The following is a 20298-nucleotide window of genomic DNA, read 5'->3' as shown; positions in this document are numbered from 1 at the left end:
GCCCCGCCCCACCCCGCCCCAGAGCCCACACCCCCAGCCAGAGCTCTCACCCACACCCCAACCCTCTGCCCTAACCCTGAGCCCCTTCCACACCCCAAACCCCTCAGCCCCAGCCCTGAGCCCCCTCTGGCATCATGAATCCCTCATTCCTGGCCCTACCCCAAAGCCCTCACCCCTGCACCCCAACCCTCTGCCTGAGCCCCTCCCACACCCCAAACCCCTCATCACCAGCCCCACCCAAAGCCCTCACATGTTTGCATTATTTAAAAAAAAAATATATGGGCTTACAAGGCAGGTGTGTGGGGGCAGGACTTGGACCTGTTCTGGGCACCACCAAAAATTATACAAACCTGCTGCCCCTGGCCACTAGGGACTGTTGTGAACATCTCATCACAGTCACCTTGTACTTAGATGTTTGGCCTTCAACTTTCCATACCCAAGCTAGAGTTCTGCATACACCTTGTTGCTGGAAGACTTATAAAAATACCATTGCTGAAGTACAGTTCTCTACAATATTTTAGCCAGTCTCTAAAATATTTGTAGTAGTGTTCCAAGATATCATTGTATACATACAAATAAAAATCAAGAGACCATTTCCCACCCTGATCAGATGGTCAGTAAAAATAAACTGATGCCCATGCAGATTTCATGTTTGATAGTCCAGATTTGCTCACATGTATTATCCATTTTTTTTCTCTTAATCTCCTAGGATATCACCTTAGTAGTTGTATCTAAGTAATTGATTACAGTCATGTGGAAGGAAATAGTTATATGACTTTGGCTACTTTCTTGTTAAAGAAAACTGCCTGTAAGAATTTGGGAAGTGTTAACAAGGCAAAGAGTGTTCCTTTCATACCAACTCTGGGGGGAGCGGGGGATTTTTCTCACACACACACCAACTCCCTGCTCTGTGAGGCTCCTTAAATCTCTACTAATTAAAAAAGAAAAGCTTACTTTATTGTCATCAAGTCCTTCCAGCACTTTGGTTGTCAAGAGAGTATCAACCCTACAATTTGCACTTCCCCTAGGACTGGCTCTTCCTGCTTTTCTCCCCTGTATTAACTAACATTCCCTTCTGTTCCTCTCTCTCATTTCTACCTTTCAATTCTTGCTTCTGTCACTTGGCACTAGTGTGTGGGGTACTCTTCCCAGAGACACTTTGTGTTTATTCAAGTATTACTTGGCTCAGTGACCAGAGGTGTCACAAGCTGGGGGGTGGAGGGCTGGAAAGGGGAGAAGGTGAAGTCTAAAAAATTTACTGAATATTTCCTGAAATTTTACCAAATCGTATCAGCGGCTGGTATGGAGGCTGCAGGAGGTGCAGTTTAGGGGCATGGGATAAAGGTGTTTGGGGAGCAGAGACTCTAGCAGAGGGAGGAGATTGGGGAAGAGAATTTAGGTGCTGCAGTCGGGTGGGTCAAAGGGGGTGGGGGATGGGCCTTACCAGATCTGATACTGAGACATGAAGTTGAATTGCTGGGCGGGATTAGTACTTTTCTGCACGATCCCTCCGCTCTGCACTAACACCCCCTTGTGGCTGGGCTGGGCCCTTCACTCTGGACAGATGCCTGGGACTGAGCCAGCCTGGCCCCACCCTGTGTCGCCTCAGATGTTACTAGGAGAGGGCAGCAAAGTTTGGGCTCCTGGGTGGAGCCTGAACAGGCTGTGCAGTAAAACATGCCTGGCATGGCAATGCTGTTCCGCAGGCCACCATCACCCCTTCCCTGGAACCAGCACCCCCAAAGCCAGCTCTTTGGCACCCCCTCTCCCTGGTACCCCCAGAGCCAGTCCCTTGGCATTCTCTATCCCCCACAGCATGCCCAGAGCCAGCGTCATCCCAGATGACTGACAGCAGAAGCAGCCTGAGATCCTCCACCCCTGCCACTCTCTATGAACAGGGAGAGGACCCTTGCCAGCTCAGCACCGCGCTGCCTCTGAAGCTGCAGCAGCAGCAGCGCTACCATTCAGAGAACAACATTTTATCGGATGTGTTTGGGGTGTTTTCCCCTCTACGGCACCCCGTCCGTGATGAAAGAGGCAAAGCAGTTGTGGTCAGCTAGAGCTGTTTATTTCATAATACTGCAACACAGATCATTCTTGTGTATGCTGATGTCCAGATGAGGAAGAATCGCCTAGCTGTAAAGCCAATCAAATTCAATCCCATGGAATTGTTTACCTTTCCCCCACCCTTTCTCCTTATCTACCTGAAATTGTAACTGTTCATGTTATATGCACTTGGTACAAACAAGGCTCACAGACCCCAGTGAAAAAGGCCCATCTCTTTTCCCTAATGTCATTGTTTCATTATTCATATTGGGACTGTGCCTGGCCCTTGGGCTGACAAACAGTGAAAAGGGAAGACTGTAAGGAGCCTTGTGCCACCCATATACAGGCCAGGTAGAATTTCAGTCCCTTGCGCTGAGGGGAACACAGAGACTATTCCATTTCCACTCTCCTGGGAGCAAATTGTCCTCCAAAGGGAGAAAAAGACAGGCCCCTCTCTACAAGAGCCTGCAGAGCAGGACTGATACATAAGGGGGAAGAGGCTCCATATACCAGGCAAAGTGCCTCTGCTAAATATGGAGTTCAGGGAGACGGTCTGCCTCTTTGAGGTATGGAACAGGAACCAAATAAAGAAATTACCCAATTTCCTCTAAAAGAGCCACCTAATATTGAGAGATGCAGCATGGGCTGATGGAAGGGGCACTGGAAAGGTTGGATTCATTTCCAGCTCTGCCACTTATGTGCTTTGTGACCTTGGGTAAGTCCCTTCACCTCTCTGTGCCTCTGTTTCCTTTTCCATCTGTTGTCTCACCTATTCCGAATGTAAAGTCTTCAGGGCAGGGACTGTCTCTCACTATGTTTGTACAGTGCCATGTGCAAGTGGGCCTCGATCCAGCAAAGCACTTAAGCACATGCCTTACTATAAGTGTCTGAAGTCCAGAGGATTACCCAGGTACTTAAAGTGAAGCGCGTCATCAAGCACGTTTTTTGGTTGGGGACTCTAGGAGCTCCTAGGATACAAACAGTATTTTTGTCAGTGGCCCTGAAATATTTTTAAAGATGAGGCGTTCATTGTACATGGACATTAATGCCAATATTGAGTACTAAGCAACGTTAATTCACAAACTGGCCATGTAGCTGGGCAATCCCACAGGACATGCTTGCTTATTTTTAGCCTTTAGAAGGTTTCCTTTCCATACAATGTATGTGTCACCACATTACGCAATATAATGTTATTTGCATATGTACACTGAATGAATGATTTCAAAAGCCAGGAAGCTTTGCAAATGAAATACAAATGAACAATCTTTCCAGTATACTAAAAAAATCATTCCCTACCATTATTTTACTGGTTTGGTCTTCCTGCCACTATCTCTAGCTTCCCTTCTCCCGCAGGGTCTCTCCTGCTTGCAGGTGCTTGTTTCCACCACTTTGGTGGGCACCGAAAGCACACTCAGGAATGAATGTGGCTGCTGCTCTTTATCTTTGGCATTTCCATTGGATGGGAAGCCGCACTTCAAACAAATGCCTATTAATAGCTACATTCTTACTTTCAATAAGCAACACAAATAATTAAAACTGAAAATACGTAACCTTCATACATTTACATACGGAAAGGTCCCTCAGGAACAGCTGCAGAAAGGGCCTGCCAGCTGAAAGCTACCCAAAGTCAGAGAATGCTTGGTATCAGGGGTCAATCCTGATCACTCTCAACTCCCATGGACTTTAGTGGGAGTCAGCAGCGCTCAGAAACTCCAAAGAGTGCTCAGGGCCTGCTGTTCCCGTTGAATTCAATGGCTCTCGGGATCCAATCTTTCAGGAAGGAAGTGTGAGCCCCGAGTAGTGTTTGACTCCATGTGCAGCCCCACTGGCTTCCCTGGGACTGTGCATGCTCAGTAGGAGTAAGGGTGTCGGAATCTGATCCGATTTGATTTGCATTTTTGCTGAGTGTAACACTCAGCGAGTTTTCTGACATGTAGTTCCCCATATTTCTCACTGCATGTACAATCGGTTACCAAGACATCTTCATCTGTCAGTTATTTATTTATTTATGTTGTTATAGCACCTAGGAGCCCCAGTCATGGGCCAGGATCCTTCTTGTGCTAAGCACTGTACAAACATCAAAAAGATGGCCCCTCCCCAAAGAGCTTACAATGTAAGTTTAAGACAAGAGATGGTGGATGCACACAAACAGATTGGAGAGTACAAGGAGTCAGCATGATAGGCCGGAGTCTCAGGACACCAAGAGCCTAGCCGTTGTCAAGTTTTTCTGTAAGCATCACAGCAATGGAGAGAGCAAAGGAAGAATTAGAAGGAAGATAATAAGGCAGCTTTGTGGATGTTTATGGAGAGCTCCTCCCAAGCCTGAGGGTAGCTTGGGAGAAAGCACAAAGGTGCTTGATTGAAAATTTGACAAGAAGGTGATGGAGGCTGGCATCACAAGGTGATCAGAGGGAAGTACTGACAGCTCAGTAGTGAATAAGACATGACAGGTAGGTTGGGGATAGGTCATGAAGGGCCTTGAAAATAAAGACAAGCAGCTTATATTTGATGCAGTAGAGAAGCGGGAGCCAGTGAAGGGATGCAAATAGAGGGAGGACATGGTAAAATGATGGGCTACAACAGCATTCCAAATGGATCTGAGCAGGGCAAGGCTGCATTTGTCAAGGCCGCAGAGAGAGATGTTGCAGTAATCGAGACGTGAAATGATGAGTGCTCGGATGAGAGTTTAAGCTGTGTAGCTGGATAGGAAAGGCCCTATCTTAGAGCTGTTATGCAGAAAGAATTGACAAGATGTAGACATAGCCTGGATGTGAAGACCTAGAGGGAGGTGTGAATCGAAGACAATGCCCAAGTAATGGGCCTGAGTGACAGGCAGGCTAATGGCATTGTCCACAGTGATCAAGAAAGGAAGCAGTGGGGAGGCTGGGGGAGGTGGAGATTAGGAGCTCTGTTTTAGCTTTGTTGAGCTCGAGCTGATGGCTAGACATTCACAAGGAGATGTCGGATACAGGCTGAGATTTTAGTTTGGACACAAGGAGACAGGTCTGGAAGAGAAAGGAATACCTGTGAATCATCAGCAAAGAGGCTGAATTTGTAGTTGAATTTGTGTTTGCAGATGAGATTACCCAGAGGTAAGGTGTAGAAAGAAGAGAAGGGGACCAATGAACTCCCCTTGAACTCCCACAGAAAGTTGGAGGGTAGATGAGGAGAATTCTCTACAGCAGGGGCGGGCAAACTTTTTGGCCTGAGGGCCACATCGGGTTTCATAAATTGTATGGAGGGCCGGTTAAGGGAGGGGGTCGTGGCCCGGCCCCCAACCCCCCCTGTTCCCTGATGGCCACTCTGGGACCCCTGCCACATCCACACACCCCCCCCCCCCGCTCCCTGTCCCCTGACTGCCTCTGGACTCCCGCCACCCCATCCAACCCCTCCTCTCATTCCTGACGGCCCCCCATCCAACCACCCCTTCTCTTGCCCCATCCAACCACCCCTTCTCCCTGTCCCCTGACTACCCCCGGATCCCCTACCCGTGACTGCCCCCCGCTGGCCCATCCAACCCCCCCTCCTTCCTGACTGCCCCCCCGGGACCCCTGCTCCCATTCAACCCCGTTTCCCCCCCGACCACCATCCACACCCCAGCCCCCTGACCACCACCCTGAACTCTCCTGCCCTCTATCCAACCCCTCTGCTCCCTGCCCCCCCCTGCCTGGAGCACTGGGTCAGGCTGGGCTCTGCAGCTGCGCTGCCCCAGGAGCTCACAGCCCTGCTGCCCAGAGCATTGTGCCGGCGACAGAGCAAGCGAGCTGAGGCTGTGGGGGAGGGGAGACAGCAGGGGAGGAGCTGGGGGCTAGCCTCCCGGGCCAGGAGCTCAGGGGCCAGGCAGGACGGTCCCACGGGCCAGATGTGGCCCGCGGGCCGTAGTTTGCCCACCCCTGCTCTACAGGACACACTGAAGAAGTGATTAAAGAGGTAGGAAGAGAACCAGGAGAGGACAGCATCATGAAAGCCAGGGTTAGACAAAAAGTATGGTTAACAGTGTCACAAACACCTGACAGATCAGAGGATGAGGATAGATCACAGGTTGTGAACTTTAGCTAGGAAGCAGTCATTGGAGACTTTGGCAAAAACTGTTGGAGAGCAAAGGGGCAGAAACTGGATTGGAGAGGTTCTAAGGTGGACCTAGAGTAATAGAATTTAAGGCCAAAAGGGACCACCAGATCACCTAGTCTGACCTCCTGTACATCACAGGACACCCAGCACCCACAACTTAAACCCAACAACCAAACTAGACCAAAGTATTACAGCTTACAGAAGACTAGACTATTGTGTGCCACAGGCAGAGAGACTAGGAGGGACCAAGGTGCACCAATGCCCAAAGCCCCTGCAATGGCAGGGAAACAATTAAGTGAGATAATCCTGGCAAGTTACCGACATGCTGCAGAGGAAGACAAAAAATAAAAATAAAAAACAAGTCCAACAATCTGACCTAGAGGAAATTCCTTCCAACCCCCACATATGGTGATCAGTGAGACTCTGAGCAAGAACCAGCCAGCCAAACACCTGAAAAAGAATGCTCAGTGCCACCTCAGAGCACTGGCCACCACCTTCCAGTGTCCCATTTCCAGCTGTGGCTATCCCTGTTGCTTCAGAAGAAGGATAATAATTTTTTTTAAAAACAGAATACGTTGGCGGGAGGAGCCCTTCCTGATCCCTACAGGTGGCTGGCTGAAGCCCTGAAGCATGAGTTTTTAGGAACATAAGACATAAACCAGAAGAGAGCCCCAAGGCTGCTGAGCCCTACCCCTTACAATCACAAGCAACACCTTCATATAATGACATTCACAAAATTGTCTAGCTCTCTCTCAAAACTAATTAAGTTTTTTGCCCCTACAACTCTCATTGGGAGGCTGTATCAGAACTTCCCCTCCCCCCACTCCTATGGTTAGAAACCTTCTAATTTCCAGCCTCAATTTGTTCATGGCCAGTTTATATTCATGAGTTCTTGTGCCAACTTTGTCCTTTATCTTAAATACCTCTTCACCCTCCCTGGTCTATATCTCCTAATGTATTTATAGACAACAATCATATCCCCTCTCCGCCTTCTTTTTGCAAAACTCAACAGCCAAGCTCTTCCAGTCTCCTCTCACAAGATAGGCCCTCCATTCCACTGATCATCCTAGTAGCTCTTCTCTGCACCTGTTCCAATTTAAATACGTCTTCCTTGAACATAGGTGACCAGAACTGTACACAGTATTCCAAATTCAGTCTTACCAGTGCCGGGTACAAAAATATTAATACTGCTCTATCTCTAGTGGAAATGCCTCACCTGATACATCCTAGGATTGCATTTGCCTTTTTCACAGATGCAACACACTGGTGGCTCATAGTCATCCTGTGATCGACCCACACACACTGGAGAGGAACTTCAGACAGTGATTGTAGACAGTGCATTCAGTATATTTAGAGATGGAAATGTGATATGTCTATGAATGGTACATGTGTTCTGATGGAAAGTGATGAGCAAAGTGAAAAGAAAAAAGTTACTCTTACTGGAAAAATACTTCTGTTATCTGAAAATAATATTACACAAGTTTCTCTTTTAGGAAAATATCTATTCATTCGCTTCATAAACATTTCCTAAGGCAAAAACTATTTTATGAACATATGGCACTTGTCTCTGTTTTGGATGTAAAAACGTCTGGTATTTTGCTGACTTCATTTCATTGTGAGTCACTTTGTAGCTTTGTATAAACACCAGGATATTTTCATCAATTAGAAATAACTGAGATATTTTTAACATAACATTCCCATTATGTATTTGTAATCTTGTAAGTGCTCCCAATGTCCTAGACTCTGTCCACAGAGAGAGAGAGGGAGAGAGAGAGAGATGCAGACATGCAGTCCCTGCCCCAAAGAGATTACAGTCATGGAAACCTCACCTTAGAACCCATAATTCTGTCTTTTCTATATGTTTAAGTTAATAATAGTTCTTGAAACGTCTATAGCATGTTTCTCCTCAAAGCAAAAATCATTGTCTTGCTTGCTGCATGCCTGATCATTGTAACAGCAGTCACATAAAGGGTGAAATCCTGGCTCCACTGAAGTCAACAGCAAAACTCTCTTTCAGTGAGTTTCAGTGAGGCTGAGATTACCCCCAAAATGTGCAATCTTTAACTTTTAGGAACACCATTTCCAGATACAAGAAGTCTTGCAATCTGCTCCATCAATGAAAAAATCTGCAAAAAATCTTCATTATTTTCATATTCCAGTGGTTGTGCTATTTTCAGGTACTGATAGTGAGCACTGCATCTCACTGATTCAACTACCCCTCTTCTGTCATGCATTCCTGCATATCATTAGCTAACTGGATACCAAAGGTGAACAAATTCATGGTTCCAGCACTACATTTATGGCCAGATTAAGCCTGGCTCTATATTGGAGTACTAGAGTGAAAAAAGGAGATAGGGAACCTGTTTTTCCCCAGTCCAATACATCTGTGCAAGCATGAGCCATAAAATTACTACAAAGAACTGGGCAGCACCGTGGGAAACCAAGCCAGCAATCCATGCTCCTGAGAAGCAATCTGGGAGGGGCAGAAGTGTTGACCATCTTGTGCACTGATAAGCACCAGCAGAACTATGCAGCTCCAAATCACTCCCTACTGAGGTCCATGGTATAAATGTCCTAATCCACAATTCAGCCCTCTAACTGCAAATCACTTTTCCTCTCAGTAGCTCAGCTTTCAGTATCTTCTCTCTTGTGAGGTCATAATTTCAATGGTACTCTGTTTGCCATAGAGTCTTCCAGAGCAGAGAAGACCTGAATTTCCACAGTTAAAAAAAAAAGCAGAAACAAACCTTTGTGCTAGGTGCTGTACAAAAAGTGCCCCAAAGAGCTTTTAAATCTAAGTAAAAAGACAAGAGACAACAGACAGATACAGGCAGACAGGGGAGTACAAGGAAACAATGAGACAATATTGTGTAAATAGGCAAAATTAGATGCAGGGAGTGAAAGGTAGAAAACTTAAGCAGAGCGAACAAGTCCCCAAAGAAAAGTGAATTTCAGAAATGCAACCTTCTTCGCCTCCAAAATCCACGAATTTGAAATCAACAGCCTGTCCTGGTGAATTTCCTTGCCCTTCCAAGATCTGACACTAGATGGTGGTACTGAGGTCATTATAAATGCTGTAGATCCTTTGCAAGACACCAGAAGGCTCTCAAGAGAGCGTTGATCATCTTCCTTTGCCATGAGAGCGTGTGGTTTCATTGTTACATTACTGCAGACTGTAAAGGCCACTACATTACTGTGAGGAGTCTTATGCATTACTAGTGTAGTAGTAGTAAATATCTGATTTATATTATGGTAGAGACAAAGGACCCAATGTGTGTAAAACCTTATTTTTTCCTGAATTTGTTTGTCTATCCTTAGTTTTTATTCTGTTCTGAGCCTGGTCTCTAAGGCCAGTTTGCCTGCATTATAAATTACAGATTATCCTAAATTAAACTCATATAAACCTTGAAGCATTTTATTATCCTAATTGTTATATTGGAATTAACCAGGCTACCTTTTGGCTGTATTGTGCAAAATCCCAATAATAATGATAATGAAAGTACATCATCAATAATAATCACAGAATACACAAATTGCAAATAATAATGTCACAGCATGGATTCAGGAAACTTGTTTCACAGTAGCCTCTCGTCTTTGCAAGAAGCTGCTGAAGGAAAAGTCATAAACTCTCCAAAAAAATGCACATCACCACTGTAGGATATTTTCTTCTTATGCTAATGAGGCATGACTTCATTGCCAGCAAAATCAAGACTATTCAAAGTTTAACAAAGACCCATCAAAAGAGATGATGAGCAGTAAGCAGTGTTAGTCTCATATCGTGTGTCTCATTTCCTTCACCCAACAATTTTGCTTGATCACTCTGCCATAGTTAAAGTTGTCTCGTGGCATATCTACAGTATGCCACAGCTATGCCACAGTAGCGCTGTAGTGTAGACATTTCCTACATCAACAGAAGGGGGTTGTCTGTTGATGTAGGTAATCCACCTTCCCGAGAGGTGGTAGCTAGGTCAACAGAAGAATTCTTCCATGGACTTAGAGATGTCTACACTGAGGGTTAGGGGTATAAATTTTTCATGCCCTTGAGAGACACAGCTAGGTCAATCTAAATTTTAAGTGTAAACCAGGGCTCAGTGCTTCCATTGTACACGTATTTTGTGGGGGTTATTGCTAAACTGTAACAATGCCTTTGGCACTGAAATCTGGAATTCAAGCTCTCAGCTTGGGAGAAAAAAAATTTCTACACATTACAACTCATCCCATCAAACCTTATTTTGAGCTTACAGAAGGCAAAATAAAGTGGTTTGGCTTATGGAATCATAGATATTAGACACTGGTAAGAACTAGGAGTTCACCTACTTAGGCAAAGCTCCCCTGGACCTCAAGAGACATACAGATCCAATTTAACAGCTGCAATCCGCAGTGCTGCAAAAGTGAGTAGTCAGTTAAAACTAAGTGACTTTTTGTGACAACCCAAAAGGAGACATCTTTGGTTTAACAGTTTTGCAAGGGGCAACCTTGATAAATGTTACTCTGGCTTTGGTTATTCCAGAAAAAAGAAGTGTAGTGTATAGGATATGGGTAGTATCTTTTACAATATTTTGTGAGTCCTCTAGAGGCCATTACTGTATTCTGTGTTCCAGAAGTCATGAAGAATAGTAGTGTTGATACATATAGCTGGGTCCTGCATGTGGTATCTAGTTAGTAAACCCAGTTATTTGGGCCTCATTGTTCCACCGGAGGAGGGGACGGATAGAATCAGAAGAGGCCCGTTGACCTACTTTTCTATGTCCCCTGTTCTCCAAATGTCCACTCTGGCATTTTTTTGTCTTCAAAACAAGGGTTCTGTTAAAATGTGTTTCCAAAATATTTTTTGCTGATGATGTACTATGAACAACAGGATCCCTTTGTGACCCCACTAGAGATTAATCTGTCGGTATCTGTGTCTTTCTGTGGAATGGAAGACGTCAAAGCTAAAAGCTTCCTTATCCCACAGCTAGTCAGTCCCAGTCCTGTTGTTTTTCCAGTTTTCAGAAAAATCTTTGGCAAGAATCACCATGTTTCCGCTCACCAAATTTCCAAGAATCTTCTCTTCAGAGCTCTTTCTTTTTCTTTTCATTGACTCTCATCATAGTAAATGCAGACCTCTAGCAGGACTGTGGACCAGACATATGTAGGAGCCAGATGAGCTGTGGCCTGGGACAGCAGTAAATGAGCAGTGAAATCCAGCAATCAAATGAGAGTTAAAAGGAATCACAGGTGATTTCTCATGTTTTTATTGATTGAACTCAAATGTGCATTTTGCTCTGGCCCATTGGATGGCTGGCTGCTCATATGAGGACACTGTGTCCAAAGCATTCTTCCAGACACTTGAAATCTGTTTGTCAAAATTGGCAGATTTTGGACCATTTTTCACATTATGTCTGACTTAAGATGGAGCAGGCTGAAAAAAGCAACATTTTTTTATCTCAGTTCTTGACAGTTGAAAGGGTGAATCTATGAATGTTCTGACTTTGTGCATATGAGCGAGTGTGGTGATGTCCTCTAGGTGGCTGGCCCACAGAGAGAATAAGGGTCCTACTATTATTAGCTGTTTGTCTCTGCTCAAATGGCAGAGGTCTGTGGTTTGGGCTCCCCTTTGAGGGGTCTGATTTATAGAATTAGGCCCACATTTTCAGGAATAACCTTTAAGGCCTCAAATCAGCAAAGCAAAAGCACTTTAGCATGAGTTCAACTTTAAGCACATAACTAGTCTCATTTAAGGCAAATGGACTACTGACATGCTTCATTAAGCATGAGTTTAAGTGCTGTGCTGGATCAAGGCCTGAATTTGAGAATCCAGCTTTAGACATCTGTGGCCTTATTTTCAGAGGTACTGAGAGAGTCTGTCCTGATGATCGGCCTATATTTCCTTCCTTTCATTTTATCCATTACTTCGATGCTGGTCCTGCCTCAGGTAACCCAGGAAATGGAAGATCTTTTCTCATTTATTTTATATCATAGCTTGCTTACTCCTGAACAGTCAGCAATGTTATTTTTTAGAGAATGGGGTGGCTCCAGGAAAAGCTTTTAGAACCCAGCACTTCTAGGTCAGTGGTTTGCTAGTGATTAAAAGCGGTCTCCATGTGCTGGCTCGTGTGAAATAAGTAAGTGGTTTCAGTCCAGCTTCCAGAATTGCATTCCGGGTTGTCGTCAGTCTCAGCAAAGAGGCCAAAGACTGACTAGCCATGGAGATTAAAGCTAGCTACCCTTTCACCTACAGAAACACTCTCACCACGTCAGAGTTAAAAAATATTTGCCCCAATTCTCAGTCACATTTCTCCTTTGGAAACATAAAGCAGGAGGACAGCTGGCCTCAGGAGCGCCGCCAGCTTTTCTGCCGCCCTAGGCGGCGGAAGGTCCCGCCCCGAAATGCCTCCCCCCACAGAGGCGGCGGAAGGTCCCGCCGCTGAAATACCGCTGCAGTCGCCGCCCTCCAAATTGTAGTGCCCATAGTGACCGCCTAGGTCGCCTAATGGGTTGCGCCAGCCCTGGCTGGCCTGACTGGCTTCTTGGAGATTCCCTCAGAGTACAGGGAAGCCTGGCTGGGAATTTCCCTGGTATAAGGAATCCTGTGTGGCACTGAGCCAGAAGAACAAACCTTCTATGCCCCTTCCAGCCCCCAGTACAGCAGTGTGTCAGGAGCATGGCTGTGGGAAAGGGGGCATGGCCACAGTGCATCTGCATTCCAGCTATTCTCAGCTGCCAGAATGGCCCCAGGAGTCCTGGCCTGCCTCAAAACTCAGGTGCCCCAATGGATGGTAAGGCCACCTTTTTCCCCTGTCCCCCTCCTGAGCTGAGCTGTATCTCACACTCAGAGTCACTAGTAGGGTGGGGTTGGGAAGCTTCTAATGCCTGTGCTATACCTGTTTTGATGATGGACAGAGGATTTCAGTCAACCCAGCCCCTTTCACCATCACTAAAATTGTTTCCAATAAAATAAATAGAAATGCTATTTTGTCAAGGCCACTTGTTTTCATTCCGGAACTTCTAGGAGGACGCCTGAATGAGTAAACAGGAAAACACCAGCTGTTTTTACTTCACCCATCTATAGAACCATCCTCCAAGCTGACATCACGAAATGGCCCAGCTGAACTGAATGCACCCAGTAATTTGGTCTTGATGTGGCTGTGCTGACACTCAGTGTCACGCACAATAGAAGTGAAATCCAAACAAACTTACTGTGCCTCAGGATTAGACAACTGCAATAAATCCCTGCATTGGTAGCAAGCAAGCGTCTCACACATAAATCATTCCAAAACATATTGGGCCCAATCCTGCTCCCTCTACAAACGGATCCAGCGGCTCTTGTTTCGAGCTTGATTGGGCAGCAGTAATGCTGAGCGGGGGAAGGGTCTCATAAACGTTCTTTTTAGAGAAATTAGTGAATGAGTCACTTTCTCAGCAGGGATAGTGTGTATCTGCCTCCACTCTGCCCGCTTATGCATTAAGTCCTTATCTGTGCATTGCTGAGTGCCCTCAATTCCCCTTGACTGCAATGGGGAGGTGAGAGGGCCACTCACAGGAAGCACTCAGCACATCACAAGATCAGGTGCTAGAAACACAGTACAGAAGTAACCAACAGTGGGCCCAATCGTGCAAGGTGCTGAGCCCTCTCCCAAAAGTTTCTCGACGCTGTGCGGAAGGCACTCAGAACCTCTCACCACTAGGCACTGTATTAGCATAATGTGAATCACTGTAACTGGCAAGAAGTACGTTTATTTTTAGCACCGATAGACTAGAATTATAGGCTGTGCGGCAGCTCTTCACTCGGAAGCCCTGGTGGGAAGAAAAACCTGCCGTATAACATTGTAATTTTGTCTCCGTTAGTGGGGTTTTCTTCTTGCAACCTGGAGATCAGCACTTTTCATTCACTACTCCAGTTGAGGAAGAACAGGTTGTGCCTTAAGCTGCAACTTCTTCCCTCCTGCTTTTGTATCATTTTATACTGAAATACACAACAGCTGTTACATAATAGATGTGTACAGAGGACTCTGTCTTTTGTGAATCCCCAAAGGATTAGTTAAAAACTAGTTGCTTGCTAGGAGTGATCTTTAACTAAGGCCTGGTCTACACTAGTGGGGGAATCGATCTAAGTTATGCAACTTCAGCTACGTGAATAACATAGCTGAAGTCGACGTATTTAGATCTACTTACCGTGGTGTCTTCACTGCGCTAAGTCGACGGCTGATGCTCTCCCATCGACTCCGCCTGCGCCTCTCGCCCTGGTGGAGTACCGGAGTTGACGGGAGAGCGCTCGGCGGTCGATTTATCGCGTCTAGACTAGACACAATAAATCGACCCTCGCTGGATCGATCGCTGCCTGTCGATCCAGCGGGTAATATAGACAAGCCCTAAATGTTGAACAAAATTGTTTTGGAAATCCTCAGGATACTTTACAGTGGTTGCTTAAGACTGCAAGACTGGAGGTCTACTGGAGGTGGAGCTTCATGTAGGTTTCACTGCATTCATTTTTTATCCTACAATCTTAAACAAATTAACAAATTTGTGAGGAGGTTCTGTTTAAAGGGGTTATTTGCTATCATAGAAAACAACAGTGCTAAGGAATAAGTTTGAACAGGAGATAAGTGCCTTGGTTATAAGTAATTTCTGTCTCTGTTTTAAATGCGGAGAGTAAATTCTGCTCTCAGTTACACCAGTGCAAAACTGGAGTAAATACAGAGTAATTCTATTGGAACTGAGAGCAGAATTTAGCCCATACAATCAAGTTACTGCTTTAGAAAATAAGCAAATCAAGACATTAGTGATATTAATCACTGTCAGTTTATTTTGGTCTTTCTCTTTATTTAGTTAGGTGCTGACATGCATAAGCTGAAAGTAAATGGAATGTCCTCTTGGTGTTTTATTACTTGCTAAAAACTTGAAAACCACAATAGTAGTTGTCTCAGTTTATGTTAGAGGGTACAACCACTATGAACTCTGCAACCGTGAATGATAGAGGGGCTGATTCTCCACCATCCTATACACCTGTGCAAAGTGGGTGTAAAACATTATCCAATCAGCATAGTAGCATTTTACCCCTGATTTGCACTGGTGTAATTGACCACCCAAGGTGCAGGATGGAGGCAAATCAGATCCAGAATGTTTTAAACAAACAGGTTCAATTGTTTGCTGGATCTTAGACCCACAATAAAGTGGAAAGCATAAGATTTTGTAGGAGACTGAATATAGTCCCCAATTATTTTGTCACGAAGGAGGTTCATCCAGTTCACCTGCACTACACATCCAATCTGTAATTTGGTAAGAAGTTAAAATATGGAAACTGTAGATTTCTGGGTGATAAAGTGAGATCTATTCCCACATTTGGTTAGATTCTTCTTTGCAGTCACTCGACCAGCTGGGTTCATATAATACTCGTTTCCCCGTGAATGCTCAGCTGCCTATTTTAACTCCCCTTCTGTCTTAACCCCATGGATTCCATCTGCTAGGCATGGGTTGAATATGATTCCCAAAGAATCACTGGGACAGAGTCCAGCGTTTACTAACTTCATTTAAACTCACTGGGAACCCCTAAATAGAGCTGTGCAGAACTAACACGAGCCATTGGGAATTTGATCCAGGGCTTACTGTTACTATTTCCACCAAGCACACCGTTTTTTTCACAATGAAAAGGCAGAAACTTCTCCTTAGGGCAAGGCAAGGTAGGGCTGAGGGAGTCCAAAAGCCATTGTAGGTTAGCCCCTCGTTTGAAGGGGATGGAATAGGCCCTGGCAGGAATGGCTGGATTTTATTCTGACAGTGTGGTACAGTATGGAAATCACTAATCTAAAGGAACACTTCTTGGGAGTTGAACTGGCGTAAATCAGGCCTCACTCTGATGGAGTCAATGGAGTTATACTGGTGTGAGCAAAAGGAGAGTCAGGCCAAATGCTTCTTGTGACTATATAGTGGATATTCTGCTATGTCCCAATGTAGTGTTAAAAACAACTATTCCATCCACCCATGCTCACTAGACAGAATGGAGCCTCATCCATTCGGTCTGCAGAGCAGTTGCTATTCCACAATTACTGTGAACCAGGCAGAAGCGATACAGCGGCAGATTTCCATTTAGATAGTCATGTGTGTCAAATTGCAGATAGAGGGCAGGTGGGTACTTAGGGCTTCATTGTGCCATGCCACCCTAGGGAAGCACCAGGTGGTATTCTGCCTCTTGGAGTTCCCACTGTTGCACACCATTAGGAGATGCAGCTTATCCCAACCCTTCCCCAACCCAGTGTGTAAAGAGACACAGCTCTGGCCCAACTTCCTCCTCCCCCTCTTTCAGGGTGGTGTGTGGCCCTGCAGCAGCAGGAAGAGAGCAGTCTCTGCACTCCCCTGAGCATAGGGGTAGGAATTTCTGGCCCTTATGCTTCTTGCCCCCTCCCCCACCACAGAAGGGCCAGACAGAATCCAGCCACTAGACACAAAGAAGCTGTATTGGCCTCCCTGTTTTCTGTTACCATAGAAATGAAAGGCAGTTTCACCAGTGGAAAATGTCATTTTGCTGGAAAATGTCAATATTTCTGTCAAAAACGTGCATTCCCACCTAGGCACATTCATGACAATGTCTGAGTTTACCCAGAAGAGGGAGTTTCCCCAGTCTTACTAATATAAAGGCCACGTGTTGGCTGGTGAGACTGTAAGACTGAACTTTGTCTTCCTTGAACCTCACGGTGTCACTGAAACGTGTGCCCATTGAGAGCACAGTGGGTGGAAAACACAGCCATTCTGATCCAGTCGTGTTTTTACATCCACTTTGCACGGGTGGAAATGAAAGGCGCAAGGCAAGGGCAAATCAGATCCTACATGCACACAGAACAACTGACGTTCAGAGCAGACCAATCTCCCCCTTGTGGGAGGGAACACGTGCAACTGAATGAAAGGCAGGCAGCATCCATGCTCTGGGACCCATGAGAGACACATAAGAATTGACATAAGGTATAAGGAGTAAAGTAAATCCCTAAGTGCTATCCACAGAGTCATGAACTACCAATACTGGTACAAACCCAGTGGGTGGGAAGCACCACTGCTCTACAGAGCAGGGAAAGAGTTAAGTAACCCCCTGCTAACCACAGCGTTCCTCCTGGCATCCAATACAAATAAAACATGAACTAAATAGGTCCATGTAAAGCATTCCTGAGTAGCTGGATTTTTTCCTTTCCTTTTAGACTTTTCTTTCAAGTGTTTCTTCTTTGATTTCTGAATGAAATTTCTGCCTTGCCTTTGTGGTCAACCATCCCAGCCATCTAAAGGTCTCCCAAGAGCAAGCCTCCTTTTCAAGAGTTAGTAATCATGTGTAAAGAATTTTGGACATAAATACTCCAGGGATGTGTTCAAGAATAAGCTCCAGCAGAAATACACAAGTAAAAAAAGGTATAAAAGCCTAACTGAGCCAACTTCACTTCCTCTGCTACCCAACTCTTCGAGTTAATGGGCCCTTCATTATCATCTCGCAGTCCACAGAGGCTTCCCTTCCACAAAATACCTAAGGCTGAGGATATAAGCTACTCTACTTTGTACACCACATAAATCTACAAGAAACACTTATTTTACTGTTTTAGCATAATTGATGCTGAAGTATAAAGGTTATTTTTTTAATTTACCGTATCCCATCTGCCAGGTGGTGTTGGAAGCAATAAAAGCCAGAATCAAACACCCTCAGCTCAATCCACCATCCAGAATTTCTGGGATCACTGAATTTCTTCTCTGGTCACCCTCAGTATGCAATACTACCCCACTCGCAAGCACTGAGTCTGTGTATGAAACAATCTCTTTATAGGGGAAAGAGGAACACCGAATCAACTTGGGAAAACACAGCAATAATGTATCTATGTGAATGATAAATAAAACCCTGCCCCACTTTGGCAGTTGTCCATTAACTCAGTTCCCTACCCACCAGTGTGAGTGTCCAATAACCAAATGTTCCTTTGCCAAGCCACTTGGCTCTTCGCCATCTGCTATATTCCACTCACAGTCAGGGGTCAGTGAGTAACATAGTCCTGAGGTATACTTGGACAGGCATGTCTCCAGTCCATTGGGGAAGTGCTGCCTGGTCCTATCCTGATGCTCCACCACTTAACCCAGGCACAGTGATTTCAGCTTTATTTAATGGCTGGATAGGAGAGGCCTCCCCAAAGTTCACTCAGCTCTCCTGCTGTCCTCTGCAGCTTCAGCAAAGAGCGCTCTCTGGGTCGCACCTTGTGAAAGAAACACTTCTCAGCAGCACAAAAAGTTCAGTGATGGGAAACCACTAACATATAGGACCTTTGAGCAGCATCCTTGCCACAAAGGATGTCCCATCTTTCGGTTCAGTTCCATATCCAATCAATTCTGAGTTGGTGTACAGTTCTGGTGATCCCAAAGTGTCACTGGAGGTATACTGTGTAGAAAGCTTATGCAAATGAAGCTCTCTCTGTAAATGTACTTCCCCCTATTGACCAATAGATCAGGGCAGAGAGCTCCTTGCTCTCTGGAGCATCTGTCCATCTGGAGTTCTGGGTAAACAGTTTATGCAGCTGAAACAGCTGTGTGAGTGTTCTCTCTCCTGTTCACCAATAGATGGAAGCAGAGAGCTCCTTACCCTCTAAACCTTCTTGCCATAGCCTTAGATTAAGAATATCTAAGTATGAGAGTGAGATCAAGTAAGGAGGTGAGTTTTGAACTTAGCTCTGACTGTAGTAAAGTTATTTGTCACTAACACTACAACCAGGGTCCAGATCAAAAAGGATGTCTCCTTTTGTCAATAAAGAGTACAAACTGCATCAGGATTCCATCATACCCGAAAAGAAATTACCCAATTTGGCAAAATATATCAGGAACATCCATGCAGCAGTCTGGGATACTGAAGGCCAAATGAGAGTTGAAACCCAGTATTAGAGCATCCCCATTAACTTCAAATAAACATTCTTCATCCATTATAATCTGAACACACAGCAAATCATCCAGCAACTGCTGCTCTGTTCAAAGTAACAAATGATTTTTCTCAAGCTTTGGACACGCAATTGGGTGCTATTATTGCATCTTTGTATGAATCATTTGAAATGACTGATTGGTTTGTTTTATCATTGAAACTGCAGACTGAATTTTGCCCAACATTTGGTCTATGTGTTAAATTTTATCAGTCACATGCACTTTAATTTGGTTCTGTAAATGGCTCCAAGTTCTTGGGTTTGGAAAGTGTAGGGGAATACCATAAGGGTCTATTTTAGGCCCCCAGTTATTTCTATTTTTGCAAAATGAATAACTGACAGTAAATAAATATCATGCCATTGTTCAGATATACACAGATTATTCTGGTTGAGATTACTGAACCCAACATTCCAGGAAGTAACACGCACCCACCCTACAGCACATTTTGCATATATGCAACAAATGGTTTAATAATTTTTAGGTGACGCTCAATGGAGACTGTAGCCATGCTAACTTGATCTAACTAATTGATGATTTCTTTTGCTGTTGCCTTTTGAAACGGATCTAAATTGGGATAAGTCATTGAGTCACTCTTGGACTCACAGGAGGCCTAAGGCCTGGTTGTTCAAATAACATTCCTACCACTCATGATAGGAGAATGACTAAGTCTACGTCTTGTTCTGGCAGCTTCAATTCCAACACTAAAAAGTGTCTGTGGAGTTGGTTGGGCTCCCATTATATGAGTAGTTTTTTGTTTTGTTTGTTTTCACATGGAGAAGTTAATTACCAAAATACTGTAAATGGGGCTGGATTAAGGAAATCTGGGGCTTTAGGCACATAATGACACTCCACCCCATGTCTCCACCCCATGCAACTTGGTTCTACCTGCACTATGGCCCAGCCTCCCATTTGGAGTGGCAGGGTCACCATGTCTTCCCACAGAGGCAAGGGCACAACCTAGTCTCCCCACAGTGCCCCATGAGTGACAACAGAGGCCCCCTCCTCTCAGGAGCAGCAGAGGTAGCAGTACGATCCCCTTCTCTACCACTACTGCTCTTGGAGACAAAAGTGTGGCAGCATGGGGCTCCTCAGTACTTAGCCCAGCAGGGGGAATGTGTCTACACAGATAGATAAGAGGGCCAGGTCCACTGCACTCTTTTTCTCTTGCACACATGGAGTCCTGTGCTGGGTTGATGATCAGGGCCGGCTCTAGGTTTTTTGCCGCCCCAAGCAAAAAAAATTTTGGCTGCCCCCCGTCCCAGCCCTGGGCTCCTC

The sequence above is a fragment of the Terrapene carolina genome, unplaced genomic scaffold (assembly GCF_002925995.2).
Source record: "Terrapene carolina triunguis isolate 2854851 unplaced genomic scaffold, T_m_triunguis-2.0 Scaffold139, whole genome shotgun sequence".
In the NCBI taxonomy this organism is placed as follows: domain Eukaryota; kingdom Metazoa; phylum Chordata; order Testudines; family Emydidae; genus Terrapene; species Terrapene triunguis.
The sequence above is the reverse complement of the archived record's forward strand: the minus strand, read 5'-3'. Positions refer to the sequence as shown.